General features: G+C 37.8%; 1 pseudogene; it reads right to left on the minus strand.

The window, feature by feature from the left end:
• Positions 1 to 12,194: 12,194 nt before the first annotated feature.
• On the minus strand, positions 12,195 to 13,330 carry LOC114682544 (annotated as a pseudogene).
• Positions 13,331 to 23,919: the final 10,589 nt, after the last annotated feature.

Raw genomic sequence — 23,919 nt, forward strand, 5'->3', positions numbered from 1 at the left:
TGTGTAAGATCCATAAACAAATTACATGACATGCTGGTGAGGATGTAGAAACGGGAGGATCCATATCCACTGATGTTGGAAATAAGTGTTTGTGAAGGCACATTTGAAATCATTGCACAGGTTCCTTCAGAAACTGGGACTGGATCTACATTAAGATGTAATATAGTATATATTCCCTTGTATTTGAATGTTAAGCTTTAAGCTTTACAAAGACATTCAAGAATCCATAAATTCACAATGGTAACATATAGGTAAGAGAATATGAGGGAGTGAAGAATTTCTGAAGGAAGGAGAAATACCATACGTAATAATTAAAATACTTAGGGCTTATACTGATATTGGAATATTAAATGGACATGGAAAAGAAAGATGGGGTAATGTTTGAAATGCTGAGAGGAACAAAAAAATATGGAACATATAAAATGTGTAATAGAAACCTACTAGAGAAGTATTCTTTTTTTTTGTTGTTGTTGTTTTTTTCGAGACAGGGTTTCTCTGTGTAGCTTTGCGCCTTTCCTGGAACTCACTTGGTAGCCCAGGCTGGCCTGGAACTCACAGAGATCCACCTGGCTCTGCCTCCCAAGTGCTGGGATTAAAGGCGTGTGCCACCACTGCCCAGCTGAGAAGTATTTTTAATAAATACTACATATAAATGAAAGGAATACCAACCAAATCATGAAGTTACTGGGAGTGAAATTCTCGACCACATTTCTCTCACCACCAAATAAAATCTCCAATATTGGGCATGTGTTATAACTAATTGATTTCTTGAACAAAGAGTCCCTATAGAAACATGCCTAAAAGTGAGAGATTGGTTGCTCTACACAAACCTATTGCCTGACCTTATTGCTTAAAACAATGCTTGTGTATCTCATTGAACACAGAGAAATTGAGCATGTATCTAACTGAGCCATCATACCTACTGAATAGTAATGATGGTGCTGGATTATATTCTGCATACTTGCTGGTGAGAAATTTAAACATAAGCCTAGCTCTAAACTGCTTTAGAAAAAAATTGTTCCTACAGATTGTAATATTCTGTCTTCCTTTGTTTATTCAACAGTGAATATCTGCTTGTCCTTTCTGTTATGTGAATTTAGAATATTCTCTGTCATTGACAAATCCTATGCAGTATCTATTGACAAGAATGTGATTTCTATTATTTCTGTTATGTTTTTAAGAGTAGAGACACACCCTGTTCTTGTTTCACATATGTGGAATACTACATAACACAGAGTAATAGTTTTGATTGAGTATAGAAGTGATGACTGAAATATACATGTAAATGTAATAAAATAAAAATTTAACACTCATAGAAATACACATAATAGTAAAATGCAACATTAGCATGCATATAAGAAACAGTCAAAATCTGAAGTAGATAATGCACAAGCTTTCCAATGGAAAGAATGCACAAGGGATACTTTCTTTTACAATATCCTTTCCCCTTTCTTTCTTTTCTGTCACCATTAGCACATGCTTCTCTTAAAGATATGGGACAATTAACAAGGTTAAAAGTATAAGAATTCAGAGAAAACTGATAGATCAAATCATCAATGTAGCAGATCTTAAATAGTGATTTGTATGTTCATTTCTGTCCTTTATCTTACTTTCTCAAAAATCATAACATTTACATACTAAAGCATAAAATTTAGGTCAAATAAAAATGTATGGTGGAGCTCCGGGAGTCCAATTGGTGAGAAAAAGGAGGGTTTATATGAGCAAGAATTGTTGAGACCAAGGTTGGATAAAGCACAGGGACAAATAGCCAAACGAATGGAAATACACGAACTATGAACCAATAGCTGAGGGGCCCCAAACTGGATCAGGCCCTCTGAATGGGTGAGACAGTTGATTGGCTTGATCTGTTTGGGAGGCATCCAGGCAGTGGTACCGGGTCCTGTGCTCATTGCATGAGTTGGCTGTTTGAAACCTGGGGCTTATGCAGGGTCTCTTGGTTTGGCCTGGGAGGAGGGGACTGGACCTGCCTGGACTGAGTCTACCAGGTTGATCTCAGTCCTTGGGGGAGACTTTGCTCTGGAGGAGGTGGGAATAGGGGGTAGGCTGGGGGGAAGGGGAGGGGGAAGAACAAGGGAATCCGTGGCTGATATGTATAACTGAATTGTATTGTAAAATAAAATAAAATAAAAATTTTAAAAAATGTATAACTGCTGTGGAATAATGCTGTTGTACACTGGTTTAATGAATTGCTGATTGCCCAGAACTGAGAAAAGGTATCAACCCATGCGACTAAACATAAATTAGATTTATGAGCCGGGCGGTGGTGGCACGTGCCTTTAATCCCAGCACTGGGGAGGCAAAGCCAGGCAGATCTTTGTGAGTTCAAGGCCAGCCTGGTCTCCAAAGCGAGTTCCAGGAAAGACGCAAAGCTACACAGAGAAACCCTGTCTTGAAAACAAAAACAAAAACAAAACAACAACAAAAAAAAGATTTATCAGTTAATTTAAGTGTAAGAGCTAATAAGTAACAAACCTGAGATAATGGCCAAGCAGTTATAATTAATATAAGCCTCTGTGTGTTTACTTGTCGAATGTTAGTTGGAGAGAGTGGTCCTGACCTCCAGCTGGCCAGGACATAAGAAATCTTTCAACTAAATATAATAACTATATAGTAACAGTCATTACTCTGTGGTTACACTTTATACCATCAGTTTACCATCAGCAAGGATTTGTTAGATTAAGAATTATCTTGTTTTTCTCAAAGCCTTCATTGGCAAATAACTCTTTAATGGAATGCCTTTTATTCCTCTCAGACCATTTCATTCACATGAGATCTATTATTGATTTTCTTTTCTAGCTCATAAAGACTAAAACCCCACAATGCTTCTACTTCTTACTACGTGACTAATGCATTCTAACTAAAAATAAAAATAAAAAAAAAACTTTTTTTTAAATTTTATTTTACAATACCATTAAGTTCTACATATTAGCCACGGATTCCCTTGTTCTCCCCCTCCTGTTCCCCTCCCCTTTCCCCCAACACACTCCCCATTCCCACATCCTCAAGGGCAAAACATCTCCCAAGGACTGAGATCAATCTGGTTGACTCAGTCCAGGCAGGTCCATTCCCTCCTCCCAGACTGAGACAAGCGTCCCTGCATAAGCCCCAGGTTTCAAACAGCTAACTCATGCAATGAGCACAGGACCCGGTACCACTGCCTAGATGCCACCTGAACAGATCAAGCCAATCAACTGTCTTACCCATTCAGAGGGCCTGATCCAGTTGGGGGTCCCTCAGCCTTTGATTCATAGCTCATGTGTTTCCATTCGTTTGGCTATTTGTTCTTGTGCTTTATCCAGCCTTGGTTTCAACAATTCTCACTCATATAAACCCTCCTCTTTCTCACAAATTAGACTCCCAGAGCTCCACCTGGGGTCTAGCAGTAGATCTCTGCATCCAGATCCCTCAGTTGTTGGATGGGGTTTCTAGCACGACTATTAGGGTGTTTGGCCATCCCATCACCAGAGTAAGTCACTTCTGGATGTCTCTTGACCATTGCCAGCAGTCTATTGTGGGGGTATCTTTGTGGATTTTTGTGGGCCTCTCTAGCACTTTGTTTCTTCCTTTTCTCATGTGGTCTTCACTTACCATGGTCTCCTATTCCTTGTTTTTCCTCTTTGTTCCTTATCCAGCTGGGATCTCCCACTCCCACAGGCTATCTTTCCCTCGAACCTCGCCCTTCATTACTCCCACTCATGTCCAGGTTGTTCATGTAGATCTTGGCGATTTCTTCATGGTTGGGCGATCCCCGTGTCTTTCTTGAGGTCCTGTTTTCCAGGTAGCCTCCCTGGTGATGCGAGTAGCAGTCCAGTCATCCTTGTTCCACATCTAGTATCCTATGAGCAAGATACCACCTTACTCCTATCAGAATGGCTAAAATCAAAAACACTGAAGACACCTTATGCTGGATAGGATGTGGAACTAGGGGAACTCTCCTCCACTGCTGGCGAGAATGCAAGCTTGTACAGCCACTTTGGAAATCAATATGGTGCTTTCTTAGAAAATTGGGAATCAATCTCCCCCAAGACCCAGCTATACCACTCTTGGGCATATACCCAAGAAATGCTCAATCATACCACAAGAGCACTTGCTCAGCTATGTTCATATCAGCATTGTTTGAAATAGCCTGAACCTGGAAACAACCTAGATGCCCTTCAACTGAAGAATGGATAAATAAATTGTGGCACATATACACAATGGAATACTACTCAGCAGAAAAAAAATGACATCATGAGGTTTGGAGGCAAATGGATGGATCTAGAAAAAATCATCCTGAGTGAGGTAACACAGACTCAGGAAAAACCTTTTAAACTCTGAGTTTTAAAATTTGGTTGATAATTTCTGTAGAAAATTATTAAAAATCCAAAACTTTTAGTGCAACAGAAGTGGCAAAGTTAACAGACCAAATAGAGGATAAGGTTCGGAGAAATTAGAAAGGGATAGATGACATTAATCAGGATATGCCTATTTACTACTCAGTCCTTGTTTAAATGCAAAAAGGTGAAAGTTTTTGAAACTTGAATAACTTTTCAATGGCATTTTATAATGAGCTCTTTGAGTCTATGGAGAATATATGACATTGAACCAACAAGACTCTTATTAAAATAGTTCATTAGAATATTACAAAATAAAAGAGAATCAATAGAAAAACAAAAGAATAATAAAAACCACAATACATCTTCTAAAAATTGCACTAGTTTTTTTTCATAATTTTTTTTTTATGTTTTCAAATTTTCAGAATATAAATAAAAGAATGTCCTTAATATTGTAGTGGAAGGATAGGAAATTCTTTCAGGATATTAACAATCCTATGCAATTAAAATATATAAATATTCCTTTATAAATCAAATTCTACATAGTTCCCAGAGGGAAATAACTAAGCAATCTGATATTACAAAAAAATAAAGAGTAAGTATTGATATTGATAGGAAGACAAAATAGCAAACATTTTCACTCTGGGCTACATTTGAAAGAATTGCCAGTTTATGAGACCTGTGGTGAATTACCAGCATCTTATTTAAACAGTCTCAAGCTCAGAAAAACAGAGAGAGTCATTACTCCATTTTTCATCATGCCCTCACAGTGAAAAACCTGGCAGGACATGTTCTATGAGGCTTTAAGTCCTCCCAACCATGTCCAAGAACACTCACCTTTCAAGAAAATAGGAGGAACACTGAAAATTTTTGTTTCTCAGCTCTTCATGCAACTTTTGAAATCAACTTCACCAAGTTACGTGAGGCCTGAACATCACCTGAAGACTGCACTACATACATAGACACATCTGTCACATTTTGAAAGCACAAAAGGTTTAATCTAAGAGGTTCTCCTACTTTTGTGGACCATGGAACAACTGAAAAAATGGTATTTATAGAAATACCATCTGTCAATAATAAGTATAACAAAATAAGGTCAACTGAGTATATTTTGCACCTAAATATGAAGTGTGAATTGCTCATGCTAATATATTCTTATTCCTCCATATTTGTAAAGAAAATAAGAACAGCCTAATAGGATTCACTTTGACTCTTGGCACTCACAGTATGTGTAAAAAGTGGCATATGTGTTCTCACATAACAATAACAATTAATTGTGAGCTGAAGTTAAATATGTTTTGTTTGTGCTTAGTATAAGTAAAGATATCAAAGACAAGTTTTTAAATCAAGTTAATGCATGTATGGACAAGGACAACTGAACTGTGACTGCATTACATAAGTTTTACAATGTGAAATATATTACAAATCTTGTCTACTGGGTGTTAAATTATGTACACAAATATCAGTGGATTGCAAGACTTTATATTATATTTTAAAACATAAAAGCATGATGTATGCACAGGCTAGAATTTATTATGTCTTACACAGGTTCCACCATTTCCCTTTCTACAGGTCAGCATAGGCCTAATTCATTTTCAGTCATTATGACACAATCTTCAATATCTGCAGAAATAAAAAAGTAAGCCTTTTTTCCCTCAGTGAGTGAAGAGTGAGCATAGAAGGTTGAAAAGGGTTCTGGAATTACACAGACATTAATAAGCACTTTCTAATCTGAAAAATTATGTTATATGTTATGTCCATGCTTAGTATCATTGAAGACATCAAAGTGAAGATCATGGGGAAAGTCAGTTGTTCTACTTACTGTTGGTCTCAAGACCAAGGATGTCACATTTTTTTTTCATTTTTGCATCATTCATGAGGAAAAAAAATATTCTCATGACCCTAAAATAGAAGCCACACAAGAGTCTTCACATAATAGCTATTCTCAGAGTGAAAATGCTATCTCATGTCACATAGGTTTTGTAGATGTAATCACTGAATAAAAGTTTATTTTTATGATATGTGGCATAAAAATCCATATTGCTATTTTGTTATTAGTGTTAGGGATAATTGACTAACAGTATAATTTAAATGGAAATGTGAACTCTAGAAATTTCAAAACAATCTTAAAAAACTGCATTTCAAAATGTATTGAAAATAATAGCTTTAGAAGCTTATGGTACTTGTATGAAGCCTGCAAGTATTAGTCAAATATAAAATTTTTCTAAAATAAATATTTCAATACATGGTCAGTTGATTTTGCAATATTTCCTAAGCAAATGGTTTGTAAAAAAATTTCCCCTCCATAGTAATATCTTGTATAAGTAGATGTCCACACACAGATATTGCTCAGATATCACAGTAAAAACATAATTGAGTTCAAATAGTTCAAATACTAAATATAAGATAAATATAAGACAGCAATGAAAGAAAAATGTCTAGAAGCTCATTAAACAAAGTTGTGGCAGAAGCAACAAAAGAAATATCTTATTAAAGCCAAAATAGAACAGAACAATCTGTTGGTTTTAATGTGGCTGAGGTGTGTTATTCATTGAGTGGCACTGTAACTGTGTGAGAAAGGTATGAGGTACAACACAACCCACTATCAGAGTTTTATTAGAAGAAGGAAGAGACAGAAGAGTATGTAACTAGGCCTGTGGTCTTTATTCACTGAGGAGGAGGGGAGGAAAAAAAGGGAGACTAGCCTGTGATCTGCTTCTTATATTTCCCCTGCACGTGTGCATATGGGCTTATGGAGCTTCACCATGCATGTGCAAGATTGCATGATCATGCTGCTTGCAAATTACCCAGTCACACAGCACATGGATTATGTAGGACATAAGGCTCCTTGCTTGGCTGCTGAAATGTGCATGTGCAGTCATGTAGCTGGGGGAGTGGCCAGAATTTCCAACATTCTATACTTTTTGCTTATCATAAAAAGGTGGGTGAACAGGAATAGGGGCACCGTGTCTTTAGAAAGCTGCTTCCAACTGACTGGGTGGGCATCAGCTCACTCTTGGGAATGGTAGGAAAGGAGATTTTTGAGGTAGCCGGGTTTTTTGTGATGGTGGACTCTCATATGCTGCCTTGGAGCTGTTGTTCATCATCCCTCTTGGCCTTTGAATATGATCACCTATGTCTGAGAGGTTGCTGATGAGACAAGGAAAGGTTAGAAAAAAAATAATTATATATTTTTTCTTAAGGGGGTCCCAGGGAGAGGGAGGTGGTCTCAGGACCAGAAAAGTTTGGGTTATACATATTTGAAGTAGATCTGACCTGTCCAGATGTTTTCAAGCTGATTCTGGAGCTCAGAAGGATTTTTAAACATATTAAGAAGCATCCATGGGAGATTTAAAATCTTGAGCTAGTGACAATGATATTGTAATGTTTTAGTACTCTGCTGTATTCATTAGTGTAAGTGATGGATAGAGAGAAGGTAGGACAATATTTGGAACATGCTTTTAATTTTTACCTGAGATAAGCCTTATCTGAGACAGATTTTTTTGGCATCCCAGTGTTCTACAAAGCAGTTTATTAGTGAAAAACTGGAAACCTAAAAATTCAACAGTAGTTTAATAAAATGTGGCACATATGAAGAAATATCATGCAGCCATTAAAAAGGATGTAGAAATATATATATGGCACAGCAAGATCATCATTTTACTGTTGAGTGGAAAAAATTACAAAACAGCATGTACAATTTGATCCCATTTAAAAAATCTCTAAGTGTGCAGAGAGTCTGGAGGCCACACACCTGTCAAAGCACTTCTCCTCAAATGGTGGAATCGGAGGCCATTTTTCTATTTTTCTCTTTGTCAGCATATTATGACTTGTATTAATAAAAAAAGCATTAACAATTCTTAAAAAGTCTCCTTTGATGTAGGAATAAGAGTACTGCTTAGCAACCTGAGGTACAGAGATGTAGATATGTTAGTCTATACTACTTCACTGGTTTGTCTAGGTGTTTTGATGCTAAACACCAGTTCAAAGGCACTGTGTGGAAATATGGTGGTTAAAGCTCATCTTTCTTTAAACCAGTGGTTCTCAAACTTCCTAATGCTGCCAACCTTTAATACATTTTCTCATGTTGTGGTGACCCCAACCACAAAACCATTTCATTGCTACTTCATAACTGTAATTTTGCTACTGTTATGAATTGTAATGTAAATATCTGATATATAGATGGTCCTAAGCATCCACTGTGAAAGGGTCGTTTGACCCTTGAAGGGGCTGCAATGTGGTCCACAGATGGGTTCACATTCCTAGAGATCTTACACGGCATCCAGGTACTGGCATTCTAAGCAATACTTTCCTTACTGACACTAAATGCATCCTTCCACCTCATACCCAGTTGTAAAACTGATCTGACAGTATCTCAACCCATTAGAAGGCAAGAGAAAATTTTCCAGAGATCTCAAATTGCAGGTGTCTGAGGATGGAAGGCCAGCTGTTAGCTCTGCAGTGTTTCTCAACAGGACTGCAGCAGGATCACACAAAATGGCTTACTGTACAACTGGTGGGCCCTGCTTCCAGAATTTGGCTCAGTAAGTCTTAGGGGGTAAGACACAGGTATTAGGAATTTCTTTTTCCTTTTACACAACACTTATTTATTGAGCATATATGTGCTAAGAGTAGTTTTTGATTAACAGAATTAAAGTCTCTATCTTAGGGTACATTCTAGAGTGACATGTACACGCTAAATAAATAAATTATAAAAACAACATAATTACAATTAACAGAACATAATAAAAGAAAGTGAAATTCCTTTTTAGTCTTAAAATATTTAAAAAGCTGTCACATGGAAGATTAACATTACTAATTCCACAGGCCCATGTAGACAAAAGTATAAATAAGATAGAATATTTGAAAACAGCAATTAGCATTTTATCAAGTTTCCAGGCAATGCAGATACTGCTGGTTTGAGGTTTGGTACTCTAATAGGACACAGTAGGAGAGGACAAGCATGGCATTTTCCTTAACTTCATAGTCTCATGAGGAGACGAGTGCCAAGCAGGGAAGGAGAGGGCCTGGAGCAAAGTTGTCTGACAGGCATTTCACTCTGGCTTGTGCAACTAGGCAACTCATTTCAAATGTCAGGTATTGGGGAGATAATAAAGTGGACTTTCAGGGACTGTGGGTCAGCAGCGTGGCATTCTGTAAAGACTGCACAAACAAGTTCTGTCTACCCTCTCATCTTCTCCCTGCTACACTTGGCCTCGGAAGCATCCTTCCTACACTAGATTTCCTTGGTTCCTGCTATCTGACGGTGAAGAACAGACTGGGGGGATGGGCTGTATCATACTGGGGATGCTGGCCCTAGGTTTAATTTCTGTGTTCCCCACAGAGAGGTCCATTCTCATTTAAGGAACCTCATTTGCAACGAAGTTTTTTTTTTTTATTAGCACCATGAAGTGTTTTAACTATAATCTTGTGGGTTAGATTACTTTAAGGACAAAGGTGGATAAAATCCATTTCCTTTTCAGTTTGTGGAAAGCCTATAAACACCTCCTTATTTATATTTCATGAATATATGCACCCTTCACTCATTACTGTGCTACTGAATTATGCTCAGGGACCAAGGGCTTCTTTAAATAACTCTGAATTGCACCATGAAATAATAGGCTTCCCAAGAGTATTCTTCTATGCTAACAATCTCCTTGGGCCTTTACCTGAATAATAATTAAACTTGTAATTTTAAACCAAAACCAAAATTAAACAAAACACCCAAACAATAAAACCTCATTAAAACAACAACAATAAAAGTAAAGGAACATGCCTCAAGAATATGGTGGATTTGTGGTACAAGGAGACAAGGAGCCTTTGATACTTCCACACTACCATATGAATCCTCTGGTGGCTCAGTGCTGCCCCAGGAACCAACACTCCTGATGGAAAGCACAAGGCCCTGCTACCTACTCACACTGGGTGAGGTGGGCATAGCTGGATCTTGCTGGATTCAAAGCAGTAGAGAACGGACTTGACAGGGAATAAGCACAGCACAGGTGTGAAAGATGTCCCTCTAGTCCACTGTTGCAAAGCCCACACAGTATGGTGTCAAGAAGCTACAGGGACTGGAAAGGGGCATCTGTGTTTATAAAATGTTTACTATGTGCCAGGTCTTTGCTTAAGAGCAAAAGACACAAAGTAACACTTGTCTCCTATTAGGTGGCATACTTACTACCCTCATTTTACCTTAAAAACAAAACAAAAACAGTAGTTATAAATCTGAGTTGAAACCCAAGGAGCCCAATATGTGAGGAAGGCTAGATATGAACCCAGGATCAACTCACACCATATTTACATTTTCTCCTGTACTGTTCTATTTCCTGAAACCTTAATTTGCTGAACTAAAGCTACTGTTTAAACTCACCCAACATTTTGTAGTCCCTCAAAACCTAAATTTGGACAAATATAACAGATGGCACTGAAAAAGCTTTATCACTTGATTCCATAGAACACTTGTCATCTTGAGCAGTTTTGGAGTTCTTTAAGTATATAACTCAAGTGGGAGTCAGAACCTTACACAACTATAAAGCTGCAGAAGAATGTATCTTACCATAGAGAGATAAAGTGGCTCTTGAAGCTAGACACAGAACTTGATTTTCCATGTATACAAGATCTTAGGCACTCTTAACTCAAATGGATGCTTAAAATTTCCCTTTAAATATCCACCTTCTCGGAGTTGAAAAGTTTACAATTCAAGAACCTCTGCATAAATCAACTACACTTTTGAACTTTATTGTTAAGCAAATCTGAACAAACTTTTGCTCTCTTGGGTCCAGGCCCAGTACAGCTTTTTCTTTCTACCTGGGTTTACTTCTGACTTCTTAGATCTGAATTAGGTGATGCCTAACACAATACTTACTTTCTATTTCTTCCATCATAATATTAGTCCTGTTTTAAGTTTTTGTTTTTGTTTTTTGTTTTTTGTATTTAGGAGCATCTTGTTCATAGTACACTTGGTTGATCAACAAAATAACTGGTCCTCAACAAATATTTTTTGAATGGATGGATGGATGAATGAATGAATGAATGAGAATTGAAGACCTAACAACAAATTTCGCAACTGGCAATTTACAGCCACTGTTGCTGATGTACAGCAAATTCTCATAGCAAGTCTCTGGCTCCAAATGTGTCATTAGTAATTTCCAGAGGGTGTACTTCTTAACCAGAGACCCAGATGAAGATAAACTACATTCATTGCATATGATTTACCCTATAATGAATGCTATTGCACTAATCCTTATTTTTGCATAATTTGTTCAATAACAAATCTTTACTGTAGCATAGTATGTTCTTAATGGATGCAATTCTGGTTATGTTTCAAATCATACCAACTGAAAAATCTTATGATTTTCTTCATGAGTGAACCTGTCCCCAGTGTTCTGCAACCTTAACAACATTATGAAATAAAATAATACTTTTCAAGGACTTAGGTTTAAAAGAAATTATCCAGTAGTGTTTTAGAAATAAACAAACCCAAACCAAACCAAATAAAAACAAAACTCCAAAGCCAAGAGACCCCACTAAAGCACGGTATTTAAGTCATCTGATTCCTATTGGACAGCAAGGTAAAAATGAGTCTTTATTCTTTGGCTTTTATACCTAAAAAATGAGTCACTAGAATCATGCACATAAATTTATTTTGCATAAAAGCAAAAGCTTGCCATTAATGAAAAATTCAGTAGAAAACAATTCTTTTGTTTATAAATTGTTGCTCAAATGTAGAAGCTGCTTGTTAGCGAACCCTCAGTAGAAAGAGAATTGTGTAAGAAAACATTCTTGTTATGAAATCTCTAACAGCAATTCTGTAATGAATTATTAACCATGCAATTCTATTGACAGGATGGCCAGTTTCTGATGGCTTGCAACTTTTTTCAGTCCCTTATATGTCATTAACATGAAAGATACTTAAAATTGCTTTAGAGTTACTGTCTATAAATATGGTGTCATGATGGGTAGTCATTCATGGTCTCCCTATTTAATTGAGGAGTTCTAAGTAGGTAATTGGCACCTTGCCTTTCTGATTTCCTCTCTCCCCCATTAGCCAGTCTGAATCCATTCCAACGACACTGAACACAGTTATTACCTCATCTGCCAGAAGTGACAGTTCAGAACCGTTTGCAGCATCATAGTCATAGAGAACCCTGGCCTTCCTGCTGCCACTTGATTCTTTAAGGTCATTGAGGTTGGAAGGAGAGGTGATTACTAGGCTACCTGTTGAAGCCATAGCAGAAGGACCAATCACATTTGATAAAGCAGATGGCACAGGTGTCCCAGAAGCCTGATTGTTGTTAGAAAGATAATTGGATGGAAAAATGTGTACTGCTGATTCCCTTTAGCAGAAGGCAGGTAATCTCTGCTTGACGATCAAATTCACTTTGAGTTATTCGTAATTCCTGTTCAGATGAACTTTTAGTTTCTGCAGCCTTTGCCTTTTTAAGTCTTGTTTTTGCAGCATCCAAATCCAGTCTCTTATTCTGTAATAGTTTCCTTTCTTTTGCCATTGTTTTGTAATCCCCTTCTTTGAAGTTTCTTAAAGGAGTGAGGAAATTTAAGACTGATGTTTGGATCAGCTCTCTGTCAGCTGTTCCAATTCACTTCTGTATTTCTCCACATTTAATAAGGGCTTTGCCATAAGCTGTCCCTGGGCCCATCTCAGTCCCGGCATCAATCATATATTGTCCCAAAAGTTCTGGGTTGTTTATAAAACTTGGTGCTTTTCTGTCCAGTTTCTCATAAACAAATTCTTCTATCCTGGCATTTGGATTTGGCTGCCACAGCACTTCAGTCTGTTTCATTATATTTTTTTTTGTCCATATTTTGGTACATTCGGATTTGCTAAGGAGGTTTTCCAAGTGAGCATCCAATTCCATCTTCTCTGCTTGTCTGAGCTTTTCTTCTGTAAACTGCACTGCCCAGCTGAGGAAGGTGCCCGCGTCAGCCGCCAGCTTCTTCACATTGAAATCCATGATGTTCATGCCAGGTGGCAGTGGGCCAGAGCCACCGGCTGAGACAGATATTTTTAAAGCACTTGTTTCCTTTATTAATTTGGCATCCAGGAGACACAGTTGATCAATTACTGAGGGCTAACAGTAATAGATTTTATTATTAAACTCTGTTTTTTTTGAAGAACCCAGACCCTTTTAAGTCTGGGGGAATACATTTGGACTGTTATTGTCCCTTACCATCTGGGTATACTTAATGATTCTTGGGCTCCAGCTCTATGGTGGTCCTGTAACAATTAGCTGAGTAATTAATGAGAAGCAGAAACCAGGAAGAGAAAAGCTTGTGGGGTGAAATCTCATTCTTCTGGAATTAGTAACAAGGCAGTGGATCATCGTGTCCTCTAGAACTTGAGAGAGAGCAGGGCCCTGTCTGTGTCACTGTGAATGAAGAGGAGAAGCATTGCTGACCAGTCTGGAGTGAAGCACTTGGAGGGAGCAAATAAAACAAAAGCTCCTTCCTTAGCTGGAAAATCTCTTCCCATTATATACCCCTGAAAGTACATTTAAATGGTGGGATCTGGTGAGGTGGGTAAGGCTATCCCAGACCCTGACAATAAGGAAATGCAAATGAGAGGTAGGATCCCAAAACTCACTCAGGACTAAGTAAGTGGCTCAGTGTTCAAAAGGAAGATCTGAGACCAAGCCTAAGAGGTCTGCTGGAAGTCCTTGTTTGATGTTCCCATACCATAAGGTGCATGAGGTCAGTCAGCTGACCAGTAACCTTCTCAGTGGCACTTTGGAAGATTCAATTGATGACCTACAAGGGAAGGCACACACGAGCCCACCTGGCCTTTTCTACCACACATTTCAAACAGGGACCTGGAAGCCTTCAGGCAGCTGCTCATATAGTGTGTGTCTGCATTTGGCAATTCTGTTCACTTTCTCATCTCTCCCATGGTACCTTAAATGCCACAGCTGAGACTTCTTCCTGTTAGGTCAGAAGCCCTCTCTCTAGATGCTTAAGCTTAGCCCTGATGTGAAGCTCTAGGAGACATGAGACAGATCTTCATCCTTATCTTAAATTAAATTGTTTTAGCTTTTTTACTTTACTAGTTTGAGGACCACTTTAGTAAACCACCAGGACGCAGGTTGTAAACTGATCTCCAGCTAGAAAGCCATCCTGATTATTATAATCACAATGTGTGTCCTAATCAGAAACCCATTTGCATTCATCTTAACCTGCTTCTAGACCTGTTTGTATTACTCAGGGTAGCTAGAGAATGGGTGACAGTAAAAGTGGAGGTGGGAGCCAGAGTTGGGTGGGAGTGGCCCACCTGATCCTGGAGAGCAGAGCAGAGGTCAGATAAGTGGAGGTACTTTGGAGTAAGAGATTCCTCAGGTTCAGGTTGCATGTGGGCAAGAGAGAAAATCTCAGAAAGGGAGGGCTCAGAGCTTAGGACAAAAAGCTTGGGTATAAGGTGACTCTTTTGATTTGTCAGTTTTATGGCAGAAGTTAGATAATTCTCATGAAATATCAGCATCCAAGCAGCCATTATGTGGCCATATTTACAGGTATCTAGGGCTATTTAAGGCATTAAGATATCAAACGGGATCCAAGACACAAGTCTCAGGCATCTGAAGTTGGAGATTTGAATGGTCACATACCCATCAGAGGAGGTAGGGGAATAAGAGGACGAGTACCTCCCCGGGGTCTGACAGCATTCATTGTTTCAAAAAAAGAGATTGAGTCAGCATGCATAGCCTGAGGACTGCCCCAGTGGTCCAACAGCAAGAAATATATCTAAGGCTACAGTCTGGGAAATGGAGATTCTCATTACATATGGCTATGAGCCACCATGTGGTTACTGGGAATTGAACTCAGGACCTCTGAAAGAATAGTCAGTGTTCTTAACCTCTGAGCCATCTCTCCATTGAAATGGATAGGTATAAGATATTATGGTAGATTATTGTATATACTTGTAAACAAATTTAGTAAAATAGCAGCCTTAGATAATTTGCACTGTAATTTGCACTGTTATGGATTCTTATATGTTGATACAAATGTAAACTATTTTTATATTCCTGTTTAAGATAATTTGTATATTGATACAAATACAGAACTATATTTGTTATAATGTACATATATTTCTACTCTTATTTGAAATATTTGTATATTGATACAAATGTAAATTTATATCTGTCATACTTTATGTATGTTCTACTTCTGTTTAGGATATTTGGTATATTGATATATATTTAAGATTATTGTCATACTGCATATCGCACTATATATTCCTACCTCTGTTATAAATATCTTGTGTATTGTCACAATTTTGAAGTCATCATTCCTTACCATACATTTGCTTATAGGCTATTTACCTTGTTTGCATGAAACCTTAGTCCTTAGGTTATTTCGGTAGATAAGACTTATAGATTTATAGTCACCTATGCTTGTCATCTCTATAGTTACGTTAGTTAGGTTATCCAGATTTACAGATACATTGGTCAGATGGACAGGTAATCTTCAAACAGTTCATAGACCTAGAGAATATGGCATTTAAATAACTTAGAATTCTGTTGATGTGAGACACAATTGCTCCTGGCAGCACCAATTTGATCCAGAGAGAATGTTGGGCTTCTAGACATTTCCATTTGGAAGTTTGTCTTCTTGGCACAAAATGGCCTACTGGGCAAAGAACTGCCCTTGCCTCGACTGTTGACAGTACGAATGTAATGCTGTCCTTCCTGGACAAGCGGGAAACAGAGAAAGCGACCACTGTATTCTGCCACGACAGGGTAAGATGGTCTTTCAAAATTCCTGCTTCTGAAAATGGTCTCTCAAATACTCTAGGCCTGTAGCCAATTTAAATGCACCACCAATGCTGAGAAACATTAGGTGACTGTCCAGGCTGCCAGCTGTCTCGGTCTACTCTTGCAAGATTCCTGAAAATTGCTTGTATCCATTTACCATTTCTCAGGTACCATTATACTCATTCTCAGGTCTTTGATGGGATTGAAGATTAGCAGTTATAGTTACAACTTAGTTGTTTATATATATATATATATATATATATATATATATATATATATATATATATAATCTTAGATAGAAAATATTAAGTATTAGATTCAGGTTCTTTAGGATAGGACACCCTTTGGAATGATCTTTGTAACACACCATTTACCTATGCTCTAGACTTCTCTGGATTTTAGTATGTGTTTTTTTGCTTGATATTGTTCACATTGAAGATTGTAGTTCCATCTTATCTAGGTCATTATCCCTCATTACTTCTGAACAATATTTAATAACCCTTCCTTTGTATATAGTCTTTTATTAAGTTAGAACCTTCTTATTTAGACAAAGAGTGGGAGATGTAGTGGGTAGCCATTCCAGCTTTGGTCTGGAAGTTCCAACCCCCATTGAGGTTTTGGTAACTATCATGCCCACAAGGCAGGGCCAAGGGAGGGCCTGAAGAACCCGAGATTGGGATGTGCCATGCTCTCTTGCTGCTGGGAACCCAGACACTAGAGGTAGACGGAGGAGAGTTCTCCAGAGAACATTGCCGGACTACTGCTGTGTCTTTCCCAGAACCCTCAACCTACCTATTCCTTCATTTGTAAGTTATGCCATTAAATAAATCTTCTTTTAACTACGTGGAGTGATTGGAAAGTGAAAACTCACCAATCTGATCAGTCAGTGTTGTGTGGAAAGGCGCATAGTCAGGCAAATGAAAAAAGCAGGCAATCTTAGATCAAGAAAAATCAGTACAGGATCCAGGACACAGAGCGCTGGGAGAGCCTGCTTTCATCTTGGCACTAATGATGGCTTTAATGTGGCAGCACTGTGTTATTCATTGGTGCTGTTATTGTGTGAGAAAGGTCATGAGGCATGACAAAAACCTACTATCAGAGTTTTATTAGGAGATGTGAGGGTCAGAGAGATAATGACCAGGCCTATGGGAGACATGTGCTTAGAGAAGGAGAGGGGAGGAGAAGAAGATGGGGAAGGAGTCTGAGATTCACTCTTATGGATTCCTCTGCACATGTACATATGTGCATATGGAAATGCACCACACATTCACATAGATTGTGTGATCGCATGGCATGTAAATTACGTGATCACAGAGCACAAGGATTATATAGGATGAAAGGCCCCTTGCTTGTCCACTAAAATATGCATGTGTGATCATGTAGGTGGGGGAGTGGCCAGGAATTCCAACACCATCTCCACTACAATTGATCTCTGATATGCAATCATATGCTGTGCCATGTATACATCTATGTATATAAATGAACAAATAATTCTTTTACAGAAAAGGAATGGGAAAATACCAAAACACTTCAAGGTTAATAAAATGATAGGAATTAATACTCACCATATGAATATTAGGGTTTAAATGTTTGAATTAAAAAATACAGAGAATAGTGGATGGATCCACAGTTAGGCATCATTATTTTGAGTAGAAGAAATGAATTTCACCATAAAAGACAGACACTGTGTGAAAGTGACTAAATGCAACAGGGTATTTCAAGAAAATGGACCAATGAAACAAGCAGTCCTCTGTGTTCAACTATCTGAAAAAAAAAAGATGTCAAACCTAAACGGCTGAGAAAAGAAAATGAAGTTAATTTCATCCTGATTCAAGGAATAATACCTCAAGAATATATTATGATTCTGTATATATCCCCCAAATGAGGGCCATGGAGAAATCAAGAAAAAAGGCTACCAGAAGAGTCATGTGAAGAAAAGAATTTCAGAGTAATTGTAAACAAGGTGTACAGGAGGAAATTTCATTGCCTATCTCTAGGAAGATTTCAGCAAGGTGAGAAGCAAAGAGAATTTTATTTTATTTAGGAAGTCTTTCTTTTCCACAACTTGGGAGGCTTGGTTTTTCACACGACTGGATTTTTATTGGACACTTTGCATGTCCCAGTAGCTGTGGAAACTTTTATGATCTAGACTATGGCAATCTAAAGGAACAGGAATCTCATTGCTTTTCACCACAATACTCACATGGAGCTTATTCTCTGTGCCCTCTCACAAATGTTTGAATTGAACATAGTGCATATTTTTATTAATGGTAAAAACACCATTTTGCATTATTTGCAATAACATTGCAGAAATACTTTACTAAACACCTAAAGAGAGGAGATAGACAAGAAGCACTTACAGATAAGCCAATCTTAGTGCTACACAGAATTTAAATTTTTCTAAAACAATTACAAAACATGGTGCATTAGTTAGGGTTTCTATTACTGTGAAGAGACACCATGACCATGGTAACTCCTTTTTTGTTTGCTTGTTTTTTTGTTTTCCGAGACAGGGTTTCTCTGTGTAGCTTTGCATCTTTCCTGAAACTCACTTGATAACCCAGGCTGGCCTCGAACTCACAGAGATCTGCCTGGCTCTGCCTCTTGAGTGCTGGGATTAAAGGCGTGTGCCATCACAGCCCAGCTGTCCATGGTAACTCATAAAAGAAAACATCTAATTGGTGTGGCTTATAGTTCAGAGGTTTAGGACATTGTTGTCATGGAGGGAATCATGGTGGCATGCAGACAGACATGGTGCTAGAGAAGTAAGTGAGAGTTCTACATCTAGATGTGCAGGTAGCAGGAAGAGACTGGGAGCCTTTTGAGACTCAAAGCCCAAACCAAAGCAATGCAGTTCCTACAGCAAGACACACTTCCTCAAAGAAGACCATAACCCCTAAAAGTGCCTCTCTTTATGGACCTATGGGGGACATTTTCATTCAAATCATCACATTCTACTCCCTGGCCCCTATAAGCTTGTAGTCATATCATAATGGAAAATGCATTTAGTTCAACTTCAAAAGTCCCCATAGTCTTTCAAAGTATCAGCACTGTTTAAGCATCTGAAATTCAAAGTCCCTTCTGAGACTCATGCTATCGCTTAACTGTAATCTTCTGTAAAAATAAAATGGAAAATCACATCACATACTACCAACATACAATGGCACATTATATGAATAATATTCCAAAAGGGAGGAAAAGGAGCATAGTGTGCTCTTGTGTCCAACAAAAGACTGATAAACAGCTGGGCAAGATCCAAACTCTGCATCTTCATGTCTGATGTCAACATGTTCTTCAGATCTTCAACTTCTTTCAAATTTGAAGATTGCAACATACTTCTTTCTCTTCAGGGGTTTCTCTGTTTGTTAACAGTTTATCTTGGCAAGTATGTAGCTAGAGTTTTTTCTCTCCAGGTCCTGCCAAGTCCCAGCAGTAGTTCTATCAAAGCAATGTGTAGCCCAGAAACCTCTTTTTTTTAAACTAGCAAAGACTAAATCCAGCACGCAGCAGCAGCAGCAGCGTAATGTGTCGCTGGCAGATGTCTCCTTCCGGCCATACTGCAGATCAAAGGTGCATGCCAGGAACCCGCCAACTTGAGAAAGACTACTAGAAAGCTGTTTTTAGCTTCATTTTAGAATCTTTTTGGTCAGGTTTTAAGTGAAACTCTTGCCAACCCGTTGGGTGCCATTTGTAGCTAGAGTTTTTCCCTCCAGGCCCTGCCAAGTCCCAGGAGTCCCGTAGCTCACATATAAAATAAACATACAGATGCTTATATTATTTAAACTGCTCTGCCATTAGCTCAGGCCTACCATTGTCTAGCTCTTACTCTTATACTAAGCCCATTTCCGTTAATCTATATGTTGCCTTGTGTTCTGTGACTTTACCTGCTGCCTCTACATGATATTCCCTGGACAGCAGGCTCCTCTTCTCTGCCTTCCTTTATCTCAATTCTCCTCTCTGTTAGTCCCGCCTATACTTCCTGCCTGGCTACTGGCCAGTCAGTGTTTCATTGATCAATCAATCATCCACAGCAGAAGTATCCTAGGCATCTATCATTTCCAACATCTTGAGATCTCCAAGATAATCCTGGATTCATCTTCACAGCTTCTAGGAGCTCAGAGTCCCCTGCTCCCAAACATTGTTGTAGTTCCTTCAAAAAAATTCACTTCTTTACAGTGCTACTTTCTTAGGGCCTATGGGGGTTATTTATATTTAAAAAAATCACAAATGATTTTGTAAATAAGGAAAGAAAATTACAGTGATCCTGAAAACTACTCTGGTAACAATAATAATAGCAACAATTATTTACAATCAAGAAACTGGAAGTTAAAGTCATAAAACATAAATATCTCTACATTATTCCCAATAAGTCATCATTTGTCACATTAATTTGCCAACCAATAAAATAATCATTTAGCTCCCTATTATAGAATGTGCAATTATGTCCAGAATCATCTTAAAAAACAAAAGAAGAGCATAATACAACCCATGAGTCAAACCTATCTCTTTCATGTATATGAACTTACAGGAAATTGAGTCTTTTTCCTGGTCTAGAAACAAAGATGGTTGTTCAAGGATTATCCTTGGGAACATCAACACTAAATAACTCTGCCTCATTTTCAGGTAATGTCATTGCTTCATCTAGTGACAGAAAAGGATAAATTTCCTCACGCAAAATTGGAAAAAAAATTATATAGCAAGTGTATACACACACACACAAACACATACATATATGCGTATAGTGGTTCCTTTGTGCCTTAAACATACTATTGTATAAAAATGATAGACAGATACTATGATAGTGTGACTTTCCACATTGTTTTTTAGCAGAATGAAAGGTTTTAATGCCTCTATCACAAGAAGAGGATATTGGAGACTGAAAAGTGGTCTCCAAATGTGGAGGGAAAAATACAAGAGGACAGAGATATATAATATGTCTACTTAAATAGGGGAAGTATTTTCATCATCTGGTGACAGTGACACAAAACAATGGAAAAATATTATCTGACCAGGTCATACAAGTCTTGGCTCTAGGTCAAAATTCTTAATGGCATTAAAAAAGAACCATAGATATGTCAAAATCAATTTACTGAAACATTTCACAGACATGGTGATAAATTCTAAATCTTGTGTATAAACATGCTATAATTTATAGAACACATATAGACAAGTTATGGAATATAAATAGAGTGACTTAGCTGTCAGCCCAAGTTATGAGGACTTGGATATGATTGTTTCCGTTGGCTCCTGAATTCCTAACTCTTAAGTATGACCATTAATTTAACCTGGGCATGAAACTTTCTCATCCCTATAACTTCTGTTTCAGAAATTACAATGAAAGAGGTTGCTAAAGAAATGTCTAAGTTCCATTTTGCCATTGAGAGGTTGAGAATCTGAGAAATATAGCAAATTCAATTGTCATGTTTGATTGTTATCTCTTAAAGGCCTGGTGCTTTCTGATGAGAGACAGGAGCGTTAAGATCTGGAGTGGAGGAGGGATGGGGGGAAATTGGGAGGAGTAGAGGGAGGGGAATCTGTAATCAGATTATATTGTATGAGAAAAGAATCTATTTTCAATAAAAGGAAAAATGTTAAAAATTAACATTCAGTCTTTCCTTAATCAAGTTTCATTTTGGTTTTAGAACCATTTTCAGGATATCTGTACTCTCCCATATAAAATTTTATTTTAACAAGAACCACTTTTAAGTGAGGCAAAATCTACTACCCTGTACATCAGAGTATATTTCTCATCCCTTACTATTTTCTCGATGATGTCTTAATCACTCTGACCTTCTTGAGTCAGAATCTCCCTCAGTGCTTAATAATTTTGCATCCACTGGTCCAAGGTTCTTTGGCTATAAATAAATTCCTAAGAACATGATTTATTGTGATGTAACCTCATCTCCCTATTAAGAAAGTATGTATGAAGATTATGTCATAATGGTCAACTTTATTTCCACCTTTAACAAGAGTACTGTATAATTGAATCACACACACACACACACACACACACACACACACACACACATTGTTTTGCTGGTATATTATTTAAGATGTATTATGTGCCATGATACTTGACAGTGAATGATATGGCACTGCAACAAATATCTCCTATAAAACTTTATCTCTGATTTTCCTGTTTTGAAATATATTGGTCCGAAGAAAATAATGGTAGAGTTAAAAGCATATGAAGTGCTAGTCATCCACATTGTATTTAATAATTCAAATCTTTTGTATTTTTAAGCCTCATACTTGCTGAAAATTCAATGTGAAAATTTCATTTTCAAAATAAAAGGCAGACTGATTCATGAGATGGCCCTCCACCCACCCACCTAACCTCCCCAAATACCCCCAGATTAACACTGGAGTAAAAAAGCAAAACTCTCTTTAGGACTCATTTAAAAAACTATGTCTACAGAAAAAAGGCTCAACAGAAAACGTCGCGTCTTGTAAAATCTGTATTATTGCAAATTTACGATTTAGACGATTTAGAACTTAATTAAAGCAATGGAATCCCCAAACTGAAAACGCAAGAAGAAATGCCCTTGATGCCACTCTATTGCGACCTGGAAGTTTGTTGCTCAGGAAAAAATCGCTAATATAGAGAAACTCTCATTTAAACAAAGAAATCCCGGGTTCAAGCCACTCTCCTGCAACCTGGAAGTGCGACTGTGTTCCTGCTCAGGGGGAAATCAGAAATATAGAGACACTTTCATTAGACCAATGAGATTCTGTGGCCAAAGTTACTCTCCTGCATTCTGGAAGTGCATCTGTGTTTCCTGCTCAGGGAAAATCGCCAATAGAAACTGTCATTTAAACAATGAAATCCCGTGCTCAATCCACTCTCCTGCAACCTGGAAGTACGACTGTGTTTGCTGCTCAGGGAATGCGGGAATGGGAATTGAAAATACAGAGAGATATAGAAAAAGGTTAAACAATGAAACGGCGAGCCTTGGAATATTGGGCTGCAACCCAGAAGTACGATTGTATTTACTGCTCTGAGAGGAAATCGAAAGGAAAAAGAAACTTTGGTTCCTATGGTTTCCTCATCTTTCCTCTGCAGCCCGGTCCAGTCTACTGCTCCAGATTTTTAAGCACTTACTGTGGCGATTCTTTAGGAGAGGTGGCGGGACAGCAATAAGCTTTTAGTATATTTGGAGGAAATTGAAAATTAAAGGAAATAGGCAGCTTTAATGTGAGTTTTCAACAATCGATACTGAATAGGAAGCATTTTTTTGCGAATTCTGTGTTTATAAATCCACGCCTCAGAATAATAAATGAATATGTTTTAAAAGTAATTGTAATAGCGAAGTAGCATATCACTATAGAGAACGTCACAATTCTGTGCAGTGGACAGTATGAGACTGAAGAGGAAAGATGATGATAGACACAGGGAGCAAAGATATTCTCTCTCAGGAACCAAAGATATTCTTGCTGTCTCAGGGTCTGTGTCTTGCTGTCTCTGTCTCTGTCTCTCTCTCTGATTTTGCAAAGCAACTCACCGTTATGAGATATACTTTATTCATGAGCAATTAAGTTACCAATGGTTGAAAATTACTATACACAAAATACAATTTCCAATGAGGTTTGCTTCTATTTTAATGTAAATTTAAGACCTTATATTTCCTTAACAAATACAACAAAGTTAGCACATACCTCATCCTTTAATGAATATGTCTATGTGATTTTATCCTCTAACAGTTGTAGATTCTACATAGTAATGCAGAAAACAAATTGAAGCTTAGAAAAAGAAACATGGTTCTCTCTCTCCTGTTACAGATAGAATCATGGCTTCACTGAAACTAAGGAACTGGTCTACTATGGAA

The sequence above is a fragment of the Peromyscus leucopus genome, chromosome 1, assembly GCF_004664715.2.
Source record: "Peromyscus leucopus breed LL Stock chromosome 1, UCI_PerLeu_2.1, whole genome shotgun sequence".
Classification (NCBI taxonomy): Eukaryota; Metazoa; Chordata; class Mammalia; order Rodentia; family Cricetidae; genus Peromyscus; species Peromyscus leucopus.